The sequence below is a fragment of the Biomphalaria glabrata genome, chromosome 16 (assembly GCF_947242115.1).
Source record: "Biomphalaria glabrata chromosome 16, xgBioGlab47.1, whole genome shotgun sequence".
NCBI lineage: Eukaryota > Metazoa > Mollusca > Gastropoda > Planorbidae > Biomphalaria > Biomphalaria glabrata.
The window spans coordinates 15,297,816-15,316,959 of record NC_074726.1 but is presented as its reverse complement, the minus strand read 5'-3'; the positions used below and the strand labels follow the sequence as shown (position 1 = coordinate 15,316,959).

The 19,144-nt window shown below is 36.2% G+C and overlaps 1 protein-coding gene across 32 annotated transcripts in view; it reads left to right on the top strand.

Annotated features, from left to right (window-relative positions):
• Window positions 1-19,144, top strand: part of LOC106078342 (titin-like) — a 533,611-nt gene that overhangs the window by 35,838 nt on the left and 478,629 nt on the right. The gene's annotated exons all lie outside the window — the stretch shown is intronic.

Below are 19,144 nucleotides of genomic sequence, written 5' to 3'. Positions count from 1 at the left end.
CGGCTATCTTTTCTCTCGCCGTTATTTGTTGCTCTCTTTCTCGCTCTGTGACTTCTTTAGCAATGGCTATTTCAGCTTCCTTTCTTTCCTTTTCTTTAGCAATAGCTATTTCAGCTTCCTTTCTTTCCCTTTCTTTAGCAATTTCATTATCCTTTTCCTTCATTGCTAGCTCATGCTCCCTTGCTAATCTTCTTTCTTCCTTTTCGTCTTCCTTTCTTTTTTCTTCCTGTTCGTCTTCCTTCTCCTTTCTTTTTTCTTCCTCTCTTTCAAACGCCTCAAATCGTGCTCTCACAAATTCTTTCCGTTCTGCCTCATCGTCAAATAAGGTGGCTGCGGTATCTTTCCATTCAGCTATTTTCTGCTTCATGTCAGAGTCCGCTTTCGAGCGTGTGCCGCTGGCCATAATGATGAGGGGTGGGTATTGAGGGGTACTAGGACGGTGGAGGGGCAGATAGAATGGATAAAAGGATTGAGCTTAGAATTAAAGAAAGTGGGTTAGCGAAAGTGAGTCGCTGGTTATAGGAAAGAGTGCAAAAGGAATGTGGTGTCTGCCTATTAATCACAAAGTTCCTGCAAGAAAATATTACACATGAAATGCAACAATTGTAATAAATAAAATATGACAGAAGTGACACTCTTGATAATGCGAAGTGATGATACTTATAAATATTCTTAGAAAAAATATTGATAGGAAATTTAGTTATTGCTGCCTGTTCGTGCCTGCTGTAAAGATGGGTTAAATCCCGGGACGGGCTCGCCAAAATGTGACAGGTGGGGAAATGTGACGTGTGTTTGGCACGTTTTATGTCTAGGGGATGATTATTTTTGAAAGCAATCACACCCCACTTATCAGCATATGAATCGGGAGCAGACACGCAACGAGACAAAGCAATGAAAGATAGATACAAAAGTTAAAATAAAGGATATTTATTTACATAAATATACATATAATAATAAAAAGGGGGAGGGTTTGCATCTATCTCTAGTATATTCTATGTTTAATCATCACTCTTGCACATAATAAGAGAGTATGTCACTTTGTCCTCTGACTTAGCTGGTTTTTCCTGTTGATGTCGTAGCTGGCTGTGTCCTGGCTTGAGGTTCTGCAGCTGGAGGTGGCGCTCTAGCGGATAGAGGGACGCCGGCGATATAGTTCTTGTGGAGTCTCAGTCCCAAGTTCTAGTATCTGTAGTGGGCACAGTATGGCGGGTGGCCGGATACCGTGGGCACAAGGTTACTGCGGACAGAGCTGATCTGCCGTGGGCAGCGTGGTTGACAGGATATGTCCAGTGAGTTGCAGAGGGTTGGCGTAGCTATGACGTCTCACACAGATCTGGTCTATAGGGCCGTCGCACCTAATAGCTTGACAAGTGGGCTGTCGAATAGGCGGGCAATGCCGATAGCGCCAAGCGGCAGAGTTGAGTAGATCTCAGTAGGCAAGTGCAGTGCTGAATAGCACTAAGCACAAAGATAGTAGGTGATTCTTGATATCAACTAGGCAAGTGCAGCGCTGATTAGCACTAAGCACAACTGCCGGTAAATAGATCGTTGATCCAATAACTAGGCAATAGATGATAGGCAAATAGGCAGGTAAGTAATCCGATAAATAGGCAGACACCTGAGGGAGGCTGCGGATAAATAAAGACAAGTTAGGACATGTCTCTCATGCATCTTATCGATGCCCTCGACTGAGGTGCATTCGTCAGATTGGTAAAATTGCTTTAGAGCATAAAGGGGAGATGATGACAAATGGGATTTGGAAAATAGATGGCAGATAGTAGCAATATAAAAATGTACATAAAAGAGAACGTAATAATATACGAATGTACATGGAAGGGGAAATAATAGTCTCAAATAAACAACACAGGTGGATAGAGAAAGAAAAAGGGGGGGGGGTGAAATGGGCGGTGGTCAGCGATCCTGACGGTATGTTTACATATGACCGTCGATCGAGAACAATGGAGCGCATTTGAATGGTGAGGGTGTCCATTCAAGGAGCGCAACTCTCGTTATAGTAAAATGAGTAAAGGGGAGATAATTCAATACAGGGGAGATAACTCATATCTCCTTTCTAAGCGCAGTATTAGTGCGATAGTAAAATTATCAAGGCGGGTCAACCGAGATGAAGGAAATAAAGTAAGGTGTACAAATATATACATGGTTGCATCAATGATCAATTGAGCAACGTAGCATTAATAGATTAATGCAATACTAAAATACATACATAGCACATGTTCATGTTTTCTACTTACGCCAGTGAGAAATACACAATGCACTAATTAAATATAAATGAACTAAGCAAAATACACATGATAAACTCCAATGGAAATATACACAGAGTAATTAAGATGGAACTTGTGATTAAGTTCGGCTTACCACCAGGTATTCCTCTAGGAGGGAGAATAAATGATATAGTCCAGACTCGATAGCTCAGCTCGAATGCGAAAGAGAGGGTGATTTGAGTTGGTTTACTATATATATATGCCTGAAAAGTGTGGGCGGACACCGGAAATGTCCAAGGCTTAGCATTATCTTACACGTGGGTGAAGTAGACTTGAGATGGGAGTGGCACATGGGATATCAGGCGGTGTGTTGACCAGGGTAATCTCTTAGATCAAAGAGAGACGTGAGAGAAGGGGGGGGGGGAGAAGGATTAGCTTGCATTCAAACCAAGGTGGTGTCAATCGCGATCGTCCTTCAGACATCCGGCGGTAAGACAAAAGAGATTGTGTGTCTACCTTTCCCCGATCAAGGGCAGTTAAACGAAAGGACGCGCCTTAGCTATCTCCAATGTGGTCAACTAAGTCTAGCCTGGAGAGGAAAAGGTGTGGCGGGTGAATGATTTAGGGGTAGGATGGGGAAATAATTAAAATAAAATAAATAAATAATGAAAAATAATAATTAATGCTGTGATAAATTTGAGTGACTCTGACAGCGAGTTTTTGACTTGTCACAGAGACCAAGAGCATAGTACATAATGAATATAATCTACATCAGTTTAGTATTGAGACCAAGAGCATAGTACATAATGAATATAATCTACATCAGTTTAGTATTGAGACCAAGAGCATAGTACATAATGAATATAATCTACATCAGTTTAGTATTGAGACCAAGAGCATAGTACATAATGAATATAATCTACATCAGTTTAGTATTGAGACCAAGAGCATAGTACATAATGAATATAATCTACATCGGTTTAGTATTGAGACCAAGAGCATAGTACATAATGAATATAATCTACATCGGTTTTGTATTGAGACCAAGAGCATAGTACATAATGAATATAATCTACATCAGTTTAGTATTGAGACCAAGAGCATAGTACATAATGAATATAATCTACATCAGTTTAGTAGTTTAGTATTGACTCCATCAGCCTATTACATAAAGAGTTCAGTGTTTCTATAAGGTAGGTCTGAGCGTGAGCACACTGGATCTATCTGGCCACTCACAGGTAACAACACATTCTTGCAGAACCTGAGTTCTATAACAGCCTGCCCTGTACCTCACACTCTTTATCTTCCATTCTGATAGGAGGGGTTGGGATGGAGGCCAGGTGGATGTAGGAGGCGTGGGGGGGGGGGGCTAAAGATAAATATGAATAATCTGAAGAGCAAGAGACTGTACAACTACCTTGAATATTTGCGTTTCATTTTATAAGCATTTCTCCAAACATTAGACAAGGTGGTTATTGAAGTCCAATATTGTGTTCATAACACTAGATATGTTTACTGTTGCTGTGAAGTGTATCCAAGTGAAACATTATACACTGGGTTTCTGTGTAATGTAACTTTATATATGAACATAGGCAGTTTGATGGGGGTTTTTTTAGAATGAAAATAAAAAAAAACGGTTTGCATGTTAATATTAAAAAAAGGGGGTCCCTTTGAAAAGACCCGAAGCAGCCATATAACCTGTTTTAGTCACTATTGACTTATTCTTTTGTCAAGAAACAAAAAAGCGCAATTGTAATCTAATTTCGCCCTTAGGTTAGTATTGCTAAAAATATCGACTTTTGACCTAAATTTGGACCTGTAGTTTGTTGAACAACACAAACTCTTTTGTTATCTTGTCAAACGGGCACAAATTTTTCGAAAAAAAAATAATTTCCCAGTTACTGTTCATGACGATGACAGGGTAAATGTATCAGACTCATAATTCATTCAAGCTTTTATTTCAGTAGCAAAATACTCAGCGCAGTTATAAGAGCAGGCAATTAGTACTGAAAGTCCTTTTTTTTTCCTTTCTCAGTTCTGTTTCATGGAACAATGTCTCTCTTTGTGGGGAGGAGTGGGGGGGGGGGGGTCTTATATATTTTTCTTTAGATTAAATGGTTTATTTCAGAAAGGAAGTCGTAGTTCGAAAAAGATCAGTAAAAAAAAAAGGATGAATTAAGAGTTATTAAACTTTTTTTTTTACGCTGGGCATATAGATACAATATTTTCTGCCACCAAGGGCTCTTGACAGTTTGTAAATTATAGACTCAAGAAGACTTCTGGGTTATAGCGACTGTATAACCGGATTTCTTGTTATAAAACAACTCAACTTACTTTAATATAAATGTCTCTCTGACTACTGTCTACAGTTATTTTTTTATAACTGGGAAAATGATCTAGACAGTGACATGTACCAGCAGCTAGTGAAGGAAGCTGCTAACGGGTGAATTATATTTCCTCGTTTTGTCATTTGTACCACGTACTCAGGCTCAATAGTTTTGTACGATGTCAATTGTGCCCGAACTAAATAGCTTGAACAGGCCCAGCTCTAAGCATATTGTGGTGAACTAAGTAGCTTGAACAGGCCCAACTCTAATCCTATTTTGGTGAACTAAGTAGCTTGAACAGGCCCAAATCTAATCATATTGTGATGAACTAAATAGCTTGAACAGGCCCACATCTAATCATATAGGCCCCTATTGTTCAGGCTTGTTACTACAGGCCTGAATGTTGGAGACTTAACGCAAACTGGTAATGCAGTTCCTTTGAAAAGACCTCGCTACGGTCCCTATGATACTGATAAGTGATCTGCAAAGATATGTTAACTCCCCCAATGAGAGGCCGCAATGCAAATTCTTGCGTTCTGAGTTGCAGAAATGTATTATTCAGGCACAACAACAGTGTTTAGTGTATGAGTTACGTAAGATTTTGAGCCAGACGACCGCACACTTTGCACTTAAAGTCCGTACCTGAGAACTGTTAAGAGAAAGATGTATTTATATATTCCTACTCTATTGGGCAATGACGCTGGTAGATATGGCACTGTGTCTGGGGCAATTTGTAAGGTACAATGAGTAAAGCTTTTAGCGCGGCTTATAAGATTCTACCTCTCTGTTGTTTTTTCTTGCAAGGAAACATGACTTTCTGATGCTGTATGCTGGTTAACTAACAATCATTAGATTTTAAAACCAGTTGGTTTGTTGTCTCAATGTGTCATGTCACTGATCATCCTTTCTGTTTCCTTCTGTGCCTTTCATCTCTTCTTGAAATCTCATTTTATAGTTGAATTGGACCTAATTAAAGTAGACAAGCACAAACTGAACATGTCACACAAAATAAAACAAATAAAAAACTCTGACGACTTGGGCACACAACTTAAAGGAAGAGTTCTTGATCATAATGACTTACGAGATGGTTAAAACACAGTTAACACGGCACACTCTCCAATAACCCTTTCAGTTTTGGAATTATTGATGGCACCATACCTGACTCTTTCACATTCCCATCCCGTCGGGACCCTCATTTATACTCTGAGTATTCTTTGGATAAATCCACAATATCATCCACTTATCTTCTCCATCTCTTTCCAAAGCACGTAGTCTGTAAACATTGTCACTAGATCTACACTTGAGACAATCGTAATAAATAGACAAACTCCGCACTTCGCTGCTGCACTGTATCTACGCACCACGCCATTCTTTCTCTCACTTCAATCTGAAAGATTTGAATTCCTCACATTTCTCATCCAACAGACATGCAAACTGTTCACTTGATAGGTTTTCATTTATTTTTAGAATTGGCAATGTCTTGAGCGGTGTACCATTATGATATTGTGATCAATAGTCTACACATTCGTTTAGCCTTTAAAATGTTCAGTAAACTGTTTTTCAGCAATAACATATATTTACGTATAAATATTTTGCATAACATATATTTACATATAAATATTTTGCATAACATATATTTACATATAAATATTTTGCATTGTCTATGAACTAAGATGGTTTAGACTTGTACTATCCTGGGACCAATTAGTAAATTAGTAATGTTACTGCATAGCTTTTAGATAGTTTGTGGGGAAAAACAAACTCACAATCGACCCCCGAGGTGTTACACTCATGCAGTTCAGAAGGCAGCTTTCAATATTTTCAGCAAGAGTATCAGAAGCTATGAGGTAATAATTACCAACAATATAAATTCTATTTTCAATATTTTGTATTTTCAATACAAAAAGAAGACACGTGTACATATCGATAGTTTTGCTGATATTTTTCTATTGTTAAGCCGACTGACGACATGATACCACATCATACAGAGATACGAGATATGTATTCAATGAACCGATGATTGAGAAGATATGGTTCAATGTGAACCTGGCTTAACTGATGTTTTTCAATGATTATGTAATTGCTCGTTTTCTAAAGGGCCAGACTCTCATTCAATATCTTAAGAATGAAACTTTTCCCTTTGGTTAAATCGCTAAATTATTTCACCCTCTACATTATGCACTACAACGCAAGTATATAATATGAAACACGTATTCGACTTGTATTCATACTATATACATTCTTTCACCTTCAAAACAAAAGTCACATTTTATTTAAAATGTAAGTAGCGTACATAACAGAACACTTGTAATTTAATAATACCAATATTTGTTGAAACATTTTGTTTTTAGAAAATAACAAAAACGTTTGCCTAAATATTTTCAAACTATACAGGACTAGGATCTCTCTGTTTTATATAGGCCTACTCTCCAGTGGTTTTTATTTTTATTAGTGAATAGTTGTATAAATGGTGTATTTTTATGAAATAAATAATACAGATATTTACTTATAAAAATCAGTTGATTCGCTTTCAGAAAAGAAAAAAATTAGCCGTTGTGTCAGAACTTTGAAAGGTCTAAAATATCATGCTGTAGGATTTTTTAATGTCTTTTCTAGTTTCTGTGAAATTAAACGGGACGGACAGACGGACAGGGATGCCACACAAAACTTATAGCGCTATTTCCCTTTCAGGGGGTCGCTAAAAATCAAACAAAATGATTCAGAGGAGTGCCAGAACAAATTTTGGACTTATGCATCAAATAACTTGGGATTAAACTCGTGTTCATCTTGTCAGAAGCAAATCCTTCACTTTACAGTAAATCTTGTGACGCTTTGCTTTCAACTGATTGGTGAAAAACAACAGTATATATACAGAAACAAAAAATGCACATAGACAAAATAAAATACCCCCATTTTCTCTTAATAACTAATGAATATTAGATATAAATAGGAAAAAAGATAATTTTTTACCCCTGCCCAACCCCCCCCCCCGGGAGAAAAACCTGGTTAAAGTGTTCCAGAACATGAATTTATTCAACTCTTGAATGAACAAGGCCTACATGCGGAAATACCGGAAGACGTATAGTCCGTTGAAGAGAAATATTTCCTAGTTCTCTCGCCAAATTTAAATTTAGTTCTTTTTATACTTTGACATAAATCATAACGGTCAAACTATAGTTTTTTCAGTGTGGCCAACGAGCTAGTCATTCTTTTCTCAACGATATACAGCAACTGTCAAATTTCTAAGAAAATCGTTAGAGCCTTTTTCGAGAACGTGTCCAGGTTTCCCCACCCCCACTCAGAAGATTTTTTTCCTCGAAGATATTAGTTGAATATAGGTATTGTAATTTAAAAAAATACTTTTAAAAAAGACGATACCTCTTGTACAGACTTATAGAGCGATTATTTTGTTTTTAATTCTTATTAACTGATATTAGATTTTTTGTTAAAAAGGAGCATTTTCACCCCGCCTCATTCCCCCCCCCCCCCAAAAGTTTAAAAAAAAAAATCATAGTGAATCGAATTTAGAATGTATCAATCTATTAGACTTTATAATATTCTAATGATATGCATATAGATCTAGACTTAGAAGACGCTACACAAAATGTATCTGGAAATTAATTTATTAATTACACCATGATTAGACTCTTTAATGAATAGGGCCTACATGCGGAAATACCCGTCTAGTCCTCTAGCCAAATTTAAATTATTTTTTTGTACTTAAAAAATTAATAAATTAATTATAAAAAAATAATTAATTAATTATAAAAAATTAATAAATTAATTATTAATAAAATTATAGCAGGTCAAGCTAGAGTTTTCCCAGTGTAGCCAAATTGCTACTAATTCAATTCCCCAAGATATAAATCAAATGTTAAATTTCTAGGAAAATTGTTAGAGTCGTTTTCGGTTCCATTTGCATCCTCTATTCATGTTTCACAGTAGCTCCGTAGCTGTAAGAGGCTAAATAAGAATAGTCAAACAAACATGTAGGTACAATTATTCAAACCAAAATACATTAATGTCTCTGTTTTACACCGTAGGTTTGATTACAGCTTATGTAACATTCAGTCTACCAGTCTTTATTATATACAGCTATTGTATACCGTTAAAAATTGGTTATTAGCAACATGAATAGCTACAGAGTTTCACTTTCTTAGACTACATTTTTGTTTTCACAATTAGATGACTGGTTGTTCTCCTGGGTCGTTTTGACCATTCTAGAGTTGGCAGGGCAACGAAATAGATGTTTACTTCTGGTGAGAGCTTGGAGGGGGGGGTGGGGAGGCTGGGCTTGGGAAGAGGGGCGTTGTGGGTATGGTAACTGAATCACCAGAACTCTTGGGAATGGTGCATTTTAAAATCAAGGTGTGACATTACGAAGGTGAGAAGGAAAAATCACCTGCGTTACGTCTTTTCTCTCTATTTCCAACATTGATTCGAGCTTTGAACTAGAACCCTTCCAGGGGAATGGTGTCCAGCGCTTTCAATAGAACTATAAACCTGTTCCTAATCCTATAACGCAAGGAGCCCGAGACTGTAGAGGAGCAGGGATTTAGCTCAACTATAGACAAGGTCCGGGAAACAAACTTGTATTCAATACAAAATGAACATGTGTCTGTGCTATTTTCACACACATTTTGTACTTGGAAACAATAAAAACATTTTTCAAAAGACAATACCTCAATGGACCTCATTCACCAATTGTAAACAAGCAACATTTCTGAACTCATTTGGCAATGGTAGAAGATACTTCAAGAGACTGACATTTTGTCCTTCAATAAACAGAACTGTTGCACGGAATATTACCTCAATGCTGTGTACAAAATACAGCAATAATTTATCACAAGGGTTTTGAAAGAAGTTTTTGATTGTTGTGGGTCGTTTCTCTTGAGACAAGAAATATTATTTCATTTGTGGATCTAAAATCTTAACTTCAACATATATATATATATATATATATATATATATATATATATATATATATATATATATATATATATATATATATATATATATATATATATATATTTATATCAAATTTTACTATACGGTCATATCCGGCTCCGGCCGGATATCAAAAAGTACTATCCAGTGCACCCCTAATATATATATATATATATATATATATATATATATATATATATATATTATGTATGTATAAAAATAAAAACATACTTTAAAACAAGATTACAAAGAGAGTTTGTGATGTCACACAAACTCAGATGCGGCCCCCGTTGGAGCCGGATCCGCCTATTCGCAAGGAATATTCCAGACCTGATTTTGTTTTGATTATCAAAAATAATAATGTTTCAAAGATTCATTTGGTGTTGTAAAAATATTTTTTTTCTGTAAAATGTTTTACATGTTTTGGATGTTCCTTCAAAGTTAAAGATAATTTACTTCCTTATACAAATCTCCCGCTGGACGACGGGGGATGGCAACGAGCAAGGGTATGAAACTGGGACCGCCGAGATAATGAGTCCAGCGTGCTAACCGCAGGCATTGCTGTTAACTTAATCACAAACTAATAGCCTATTATTGATAAAGAGATTACGGTATGACAACTATTTGATATGTACAATATGTCAGACGAGCGATTTTAGAAAATTTTTGGTATTGATTTGTAATTGAAAAAATAAAGAAAAGAACAAGCCATCGAGCTTGTACTTCGGCAACGTCTGCTCGATGTCCCAGCACAGTTACCAACAGAGCTATTGGCATTTTCATTTAAATGGAACTAGAATAAGGATGTAGATCTACCTAAATTAAACTTCTGATTTAGTACTCTTAAGATCTATATCTACTGGATCTAGATTTAAAATATAAATTTGGAATAATGTAGATATAATTTAGATAAGATTTATGTAAAAAAAAAAAAGCCTAGATAATCTATGTGTAGACTGAATGCAATATTAAATTTAAAAATAGTAGATCAGTTTTAGTATTCTATTTTAGTATTTAGTAAATCTACACTTTAAGTCTAAAAATTGAAATTATCTTGATCTAATCTAAATCATGGCTGCCTGTTCGTGCGGTTTGCGCGCTGGACTGTCGTTTGGATTTATCGATGGTCCCAGGTTCAAACCCTGCCCGCTCCCATCCGCCGTCGTCCTGCGGGAGGTTTGGACTTCAAGTCTGAAGGAACATCCGAAACATGTAAAACAACAAACATTCTAAACTAGACCTAACACTTCTAGATCTAGAATCTACAATGATTTAAATTATAATATAAATCTAGATCTAGTGTAAAAACTCTAGATTAGATCTAAATCTAGCTATTATGTTTCCCTGGCAATCAAATCATTAAATAAGAACAATCTGATATAAACTTTGTCACATGCGTCTGGTGTGAATGTACACTTTGGTTTCTTATAGTTATAATGTTTTTTGTTTGGTGTAATGCACAAATTGTAAGACAAATTTCCATATGGACAATAAAGATTATTATTATGTTAGAAATGAACGAGTAGTCATTCTCTGGCGCTGCCAGGGTCGAGTTTCGCTAAAGAGAAACAAAATTCATCGTAGTCCCTTTAACAGTTTCCACTGAGGAATTTTCTGGTGATGTGGCAGGTCTGCAGCAGTACCGCCCTCTAACAGGCAACGAGGATGTTCCTAGGAATGTTAAGGGCCTTGAAGGTGTCTGTGAGGTCAGTTGTTATTATCCCCTCGGTTGATATAACAATGGGGTATATTGTTATTTTGGACAATTTCCATAGACGCTTAATCTCCAAGCCCAGGTTCCCATATTTTCTTTGTTTTTCTATCTCAGTTTTTCTTAAATTATGAGACAGTGGTACGGCGATATCGATAATGGTAGCGGTTTTTTCTTTTTTATCGATGAACAGCAGATCCGGGCGATTGAAATCTACCGTTTTGTCGGTCAGAATAGGCCTATCCCAGTACAGCAGATGATCAGTAGACTCGAGAACCTCTTGCGGAGAGTATTTATAATAAGGGGGAGTGTCCTTATCGATCAATTTGTACGTCAAAGCCAGGTGTTGGTGTATTAACTTTGCAACTTGGTTATGGCGACCTAGGTAGGCTGATTCTGATAGGGCTGGACATCCTGCCATAATGTGTTCAATCGACTCGCCCACATTTCCACATTTTCGGCATTTGTCGACAACATTGAGTTTCAGGATATGCTTCTCGTAATTTTTTGTCCTGATTACTCTGTCCTGTATTGCTGTAACAAAGCCTTCTGTTTCAGGGTAGAGATGACCTGCTTTGAGCCATGTTAAGGAAGCAGCCTTGTCGATGTTGTCCCCATGTAATGAAGCCGGAAATTTTCCGTGGAGTGTTTTTTCTTCCCATTGGCGAATCTCATGCCCTACGTCGTCCAAACCGATATTGACATCAGCATTGTGTAGGTTCAGAGGGGTTGCATCGGAGTCGTATTTCCGTAGTAAGGAAACTAATTTGTTGCTGGAGGCGAGCAGTTTTGATCGTATTTTTAAAACTTGCATCTTACACAATTTGAAGATGTTCTGCAATCCACGACCCCCATCCTTCCTGGGCAGGTATAACCTTATGGTGGAGGACTTGGGGTGTAGGCATCGAAACTTGGTTAGTAATTTTCTAGTGAGTCTGTCAATGTCATGTAGGTCGGTGTCAGTCCATTTGATCACACCGAACGTGTAAAGGAGCACAGGGACGGCCCAGCTGTTAATTGCAGTGATGAGATTACTGCCAGACAGTTTGGTGTTGAGGATTTTATTAACTCTTTGCCTATATTTGCCAAGAAAGTCCTCTTTTAATTTTTTATGGTTTATCTTGGCATTCTGGTTTATTCCAAGATATTTATAAAGAGAGGCAGAGTTCAATTCCTCGATGCCTTTAAATGCAATGTTGGTGTTCGTTGCCTTGCCCTTTTTAATGCTTATGATGCCACACTTATCCAGGCCAAAAGACATACAGATATCGTCACTAAAGCATTTTACCGTTTTGATTAAGGTGTGTAATTTTTGCTCGGTTTCTGCATATAGCTTTAGATCATCCATGTATAATTATTATTATTATTATATTATTATTATTATTAAAACACGAGTCAGATTACGAGGTTTAATAAACATTACTATACCGAGTTGTTTTAGCATTTCATTTGAAGAATTTATTCCATATGACGTCAAAGGAAAAAAATCCACTACGTCACACGGCCTAGTTAGACTAAAAAATGTCATCAATACGAGCAGCTTATCGAGGGTTCATAGACATTGGTGCACCGAGTGATTTCTTTTAGCATTTCATTTCAAGAAGTAACTACAAGTTACGTCATAGGGAAAAAATCCATTACGTCACAATGGGCTAGTTAGACTAAACATATATATATATATATATATATATATATATATATATATATATATACTTGTTACGACACAAGACTCTTCAAATAATAATACACTCTCAGGTTTTATTCTTGCAATACTTAAATATTATAACGATTTATGTACACATCAGCATTTCATCTCTCTTCCTGTCACATTTTCCCGGGTTCCTCCTTCTTTACATCCCTTCCATTCATTACACCAATTCGTACCATATATATATAAGGATTAAAGACGCATTTTATTCTATATGTCAGTCTGTCCGTCATGTTTATATCGAAAAAAAAAGACTAAAAGCTATTGAAAATCTGATTAAAATTTAATTTCCCTTCCGAAACATCGCAATAGTTTTAAGTTTCTATAATAGATTGTTACGGATGTTTTTATATTTATAGTGATAGAAAATAAAAATTCCAGATGAATCAAATACCGTTAATTATATTTTTGGGATGGTCTCGTATGAAAATTAAATCTACCATAGTCTTGTGGAGAGATTTTCAAACCATACTTTGGTGTTAGGAAGTTGTTTTCATTAAAAATCGGAACATCATATTAACGATAATTAGATTTTCTAACGTTTTAGCTAGAACATTTAATGTAGTGTAAGTAGAGATAAGTGATTTTTTACAGAGTTAAAATAGTTTTCATTAAAAAAATCCGGAACAACCAATTTTCGTAAATGAGAAGATTATTTGTTTTATTCATTTGAAGAAGGATTTCAAAGTTATTTGGCGTTAATTGATTTTTCATGGTCCTAAACATTAATTTATCAAACTCTTGAATGAAAGCTGAGTCAATTCAAGATGAATATTTTATAGTACCCTAACATTAAAATTTAACTCTTTTTATATTTTGAAACATTATAGCGGTCAAACTCGAGTTTTCAAATGTGGCCAATAAACTAGTATTGTTTTTCACCAACGATATACATCAACTTTCACATTTCTAGGAAAATCGTTAGAGCTGTGTTTGAGGTTAGTGTCCATGTTCCACCCTTCGCCCACCCAGAAGGTTCCACGAAGGTATGAGTTCAATAGAGGTAGTGTAAGAATTGTGAATTGCCATTGTTTTTCACAAACAAAGTAAATCTATTCAACTCCTAGAGGAGTTACATGTCTTTAATTGCGCTATAAATGAAGCAGTTAGTTATTATTAAACAATGACACAGTCTTGTTTCATAAAAATAGTTTTCTAATATTTAGCTTCATTCAATGTAGAATTCTTTTCTGTCACGGTAATACCGGTACTCCACTAATAAGATGCAAGAGTTGTGACATTAATTGGCTAACTATTTGGTCCATTGTTCAAGGATCCCACACAGTTCTCTCCTTTTTTAGCGGCCCCCGAAAGGGAAATAGTGTGTGGTCAGTCTGTACGACCGTCCATCCGTCCGTCCCGTTTAGATCGCGAAAACTAGAAAAGATATTGAAAATCCGACATCATGATATTTTAAAGTTCTGATGCAACGGCTACTTTTTCTTTTCTGAAAGCGAAAAATTTCATTTTTAAAATCAACTATGCAAGCAGTTTTTTCATAAAAATACACCATTTTTAAAACTATTCATTATTAATAGTAACAAACAAGGGAGGCTATTTAGTAAGGGAGATGACAACTTACCAAATTTAACACATTTATGCATTTTCTGTCAATTTTTCTTTTTTTTACAATTGTATTGCTATATTAAGTAAGTTCTATCATATTAGAACTACTATGTTTACTGAGAAAAAAAATCTATTTAATATGAATATAAGTGGAACATACTTTTAAACAACAATTAATAAGTAGTTGGTTCCATATTATTGCCTGAACTGCAAACGACAGATTGCACCGCAAGACACCAAACTAAAGGAATTTTGTATTTACGGAAATGCTTTTTTTTTTTTTTTTTTTTCTTGAGGCCTTGAATAAGAGATTGACAAAACAATTAGATCATTTAGAACATCATTATATGACATCAGTTAGGCCAGGTACATATCTAATTTCACCTTCACTTTCACCTATCCCTTGGTCTGCTGGATAGTTGGGGCACCACACAAGATCTGTCAACTTTCTTTCTCAGTTCTTCTCTGTCATTTGCCTTTGATAGAATTTCATTCTGATATTCTTTCTGAAAATATTGAAACCTACCTTTTTACCTGGCTAGGTGGACCACTTCGGGGGCCGATTTTGAGGTGTTTTTTTTTTTTTTGGCTTGATTCTCATAGAGTGCATGCTAACGTAGCCTGTCCTGGTGTTAACACAATGACTTGACAATGTTACTCACCCATACAGCTATCACTTACAACCTTTGCTTAAGGTATGTGTGCTCACACCTGTTGTCTGTCTGTGTGTGTGTGTGTGTGTGCGCGCGCGTTTTTTTTTTTTTTTGTAGACTTCTATCCTTCCTCCCACGCGATCGCTTTTCACTAGTCCTCCTCCTCCTGTAACAAGTGTCTGTCGACTCTCTCTTGTTTCATTTTTTTTACCTATTTGTAATTCTTTCCGTAATAAATAATTCTTTGTCCCCATCATTTAGCTTATGTTATTTAACATTAAATCAATACATTTGTAATATATTGTTATAACCCTGCCATTGCACACCGCCATCCAAGCTAGTGCAGAAGGTGCGCTCTATCAGAGACTTGACTAGGAAGGATGTCGACATTAGAAAGAATGGCATGAAACGATTTCCGCCCAAGTCTTGAGCCGATATGAAAAGACTGTGCTTAAGACAGATGTTGTTTTATGTGCTTGTAATGTCCTGTAAATAAACATCCTTGCCTCCTTGAGTTGCCTCCCATAAGTTATTACATTGGTGTCTGGAAGTTGGATTATAGGCGACTGAACGAGAGGAGGTAGGATTCGATCTCAATGGCATATTTGAAGCTATTAAATCAACTCTTAATTAAAGAGCTAAGAAGAGAGCTTCGGGACCGAGGTTTAAAACCTGTCGGTAGCAGAGAAACGCTCACGGCTTGTCTCCGGCACGCCTTGATTGATGAAGAAGAAGATCCGGAGACCTACACATTTGAAATTGAACCTGGGATTGTTGAGGTCGTTGGCAAGATCAAGGAATGTATGGATGCATTAAATGAACAAATGAACATGATTAGGAACATGATGATGAACATGATGGGGAACAAGGTAGATAAAAGTGTATTGCAAGTAGAAGGCCAAACTTTGAATTCTTACTTTAGCTTTCACTTCGAATTCTTACTTTAGCTTACACTTTGAATTTCTATTATTAGCTTACACTTTGAATTCTTAGTTTAGCGTTCACTTTGAATTCTTACTTTAGCTTACACTTTGAATTCCTATTATTTACCTACACTTTCAATTTCTTTTATTAACTTACACATTCTTCAAGTCTAAAAATATTTGGAATGTGGAAGTAAAAAAAAAATTATAATTTATTTCAAACTACAATTTAGCATTACAGTATGCCTAATATGAACAATGGCTATGTCTGCGTTGATTGTGGCAAAATATATAGGTCGCAGCCGTGGCTCCGTAGCGCATGAAATTCTGCACTGTTCAGTAATCTTCGGACTGGAAGACAAGACTTATTATTATGGCTCGTAAGCTCAATTAAAAGAGCGTAGGGCTAATAATGCGAATGTCGTGGGTTCGATCTCCATACTGGTCAATTTTTATATATATTATATATTACACTTATTTTATTGCTATTATAGCTTTTATATAGCGCTACTTTCATGCTTATAGCTATGGTCAAATCTCTTTTGTGGACCAGTGGGGGGGGGGGGGGGGTATCTGGGAGAAGGTTTTCCGTGCTGCCTTTAGCGTGGGGCTAATAACGCGAATGTCGCTCAGTAAACACAACTCTGCTCGAGTCGGGTGTCGAACCTCGAGCCCCATTCTTAGGTAGCTAAGCTAAACCAAGTTCAAGCGTACTCTTGACCACGCTTCCCATTTTACTACAGTATACGATTATAGCTCGATTTATCTTTTTATTAGACAGTTTAAACTACCGCACTTTTTGATTCTGTACACTGCATTGAATATTTCTTTACACCTTGCCTTTGGTCTTCTTTTCAATAATAAATAAAAGTATTACGCCACCTTCTATTCTAATACCACGTTTTATCTTTTTTTTTTCCTGGTAATAATAAAAAGTCCAAGCAAGCATTTATTAATTTTGTTATTTATAATCAGGGGAGTTGTTTATTTTAAAAACCAGACGTCTCACAATGAATATTTTTTATTTCGCGTCCTTTAATCCAGGCATGTCAAACTCATGAAGGTGTATGGGCCGCATAAAACACTTACTATGGCCTGAGGGGCCGCAGCCAAAATTCCGTTGCAAAACAGCATACTAGTTTTATTTAAATTAGAAACAATACAATAGAATACAATAATTAATGGCATATATGTCCCTTAGTTAGCTAAATTTGTAGTACAATTTGGTAATTAAAAATTACTATGATTGCGCATTTTTTTCTTGTCCTGATGCTTGACATCTTTCTGAGATACAAGTTTATTAATATAGGGTGGAAGTTTGTTTGCCACTGACACTAACATCACTGACGACAAATTTTGATCCGATAATTTCGAAACGGTGAGGTGATTTGTAGCTTTCATTATAGAAAAGAACTGCTCACAGAGATCAGTGCTTGCAAAAATAGCTAGAATTCTGGCTGCAAATTTCTGCAATTTTGGCGCACCCACTTCTTTATACTTCGCTTTCAACAAAGAATTTGACTTCAATTCTATCAGCTCTAGTTGCCAGCAGCATTTTCAGAAGCAAATGAAAGTGGTTATAAAAACAACGAAAATTCTTGCTCGTATGAAACGAAGTCATGAAAACGGCTAGTGGAAGCATCTACTAACGATTCCAGGTGTAAGACATATTTACCAAATGTTGTATCCGTATTGAATCTTTTTAGTTCCTGACACGTTGAGAAGTGAACAAGATTTTCTCTTCATATTTGGTTTATCCATAGTCGTAATTTTGCTTGAAAGCACTTCACATGATCACACGCAGTGGTGACAATTTAATCTTTACTTTGAAGTTTCAAATTCAAGTCTTGCAGGTGATCAATTGCAAATGCCGAATCCTGAACCCATTCGTCAGTATGGAAATGTTCAACAGGTTCACCTTTCATGTTCAGAAACAATACAATTTCTTCACGCAGTACAACAAATCTCTTCAATTCTTTATGACAGGAGAGCCAGCAAATTTGTGTCCAATGTCATTCAGAAACATTGAAAATTGGCGATGATTTAAGCCATGGGCATGAATAAAATTGAAAGTGACTGAAACCAGTTTTATGACATGTTGGAATTGTAATTTCTTTGTGCGTTTTGTTTCTTGGTGAATGATGCACTGAGAATTTAAAATTAGTATTAGTCTCTCTTATTTTTGCAAGTTGCTTTGCATCAAAACCATTTCATAATGGTTAGTGCGCCATCCGTTGTTAGACTAGCTAGCTTTACCAAAGGTAAATTGTACTGCAATATCACCTGTTATTTCTCAAAAACATCCTCGCTTGTTGTGGTGTTATGCATAGAACAAGTAGCTCCTCATGTATCTCAAAATTCCTGTCACAGGCCCTTACGAATATAGCCAACTGTGCTACACCCGTTACATCAGTTGACTCATCGAGAGCCAATGAAAATAATTCAAAATCTATTTTGTTCTTTAATTGTTCATGCGAGCTGATTGACATGTCATTTATTCTATCTGCCACAGTGTTCCTAGTTAACGCTATTTCTTTGAATACTTTTACCTTTTATGGACAAATTACTTCGGCAACTTTAACGATACACTCCTTCATAAAATCCCTTTTCACTAAATGATTTGCTATGCTTGCAATTCAGTTTGAAAAATGTAGCTGGCTTTCACTGCAGATTCAATATCGTTGTTCAGTTTAACAAATGTTATTTTTCAATTTAAGCAGCTTGTCATCTTTTATTTTCCAGCGTAATAGTTTAATATTATTTTGATAATTTTTGAGTTGGCCAAGCGGGCCGCATACAAGGTGGTCGCCGCCCAGAACGACGTGTTTGACATGCCTGCTTTAATCACATTTCCAAATTTGTTTGAGTTTACAAGTATAATCAATCTCCAAAAGTACAGATCACTTCTTAACCAAAAAAAAAAAAAAATAGACCCAGATCTATAGGCCTTAATTAAGTTACATAACTCAGCAAGACACCATCCTCAGCCCCCGAAGCGCCTTTTGAAATAATTAATCTGAAATTAACAAGCACAGCTATTATATTTAAGAAAATTGTGTGGCCCTTTTTCTATGGAATAAGATAAAA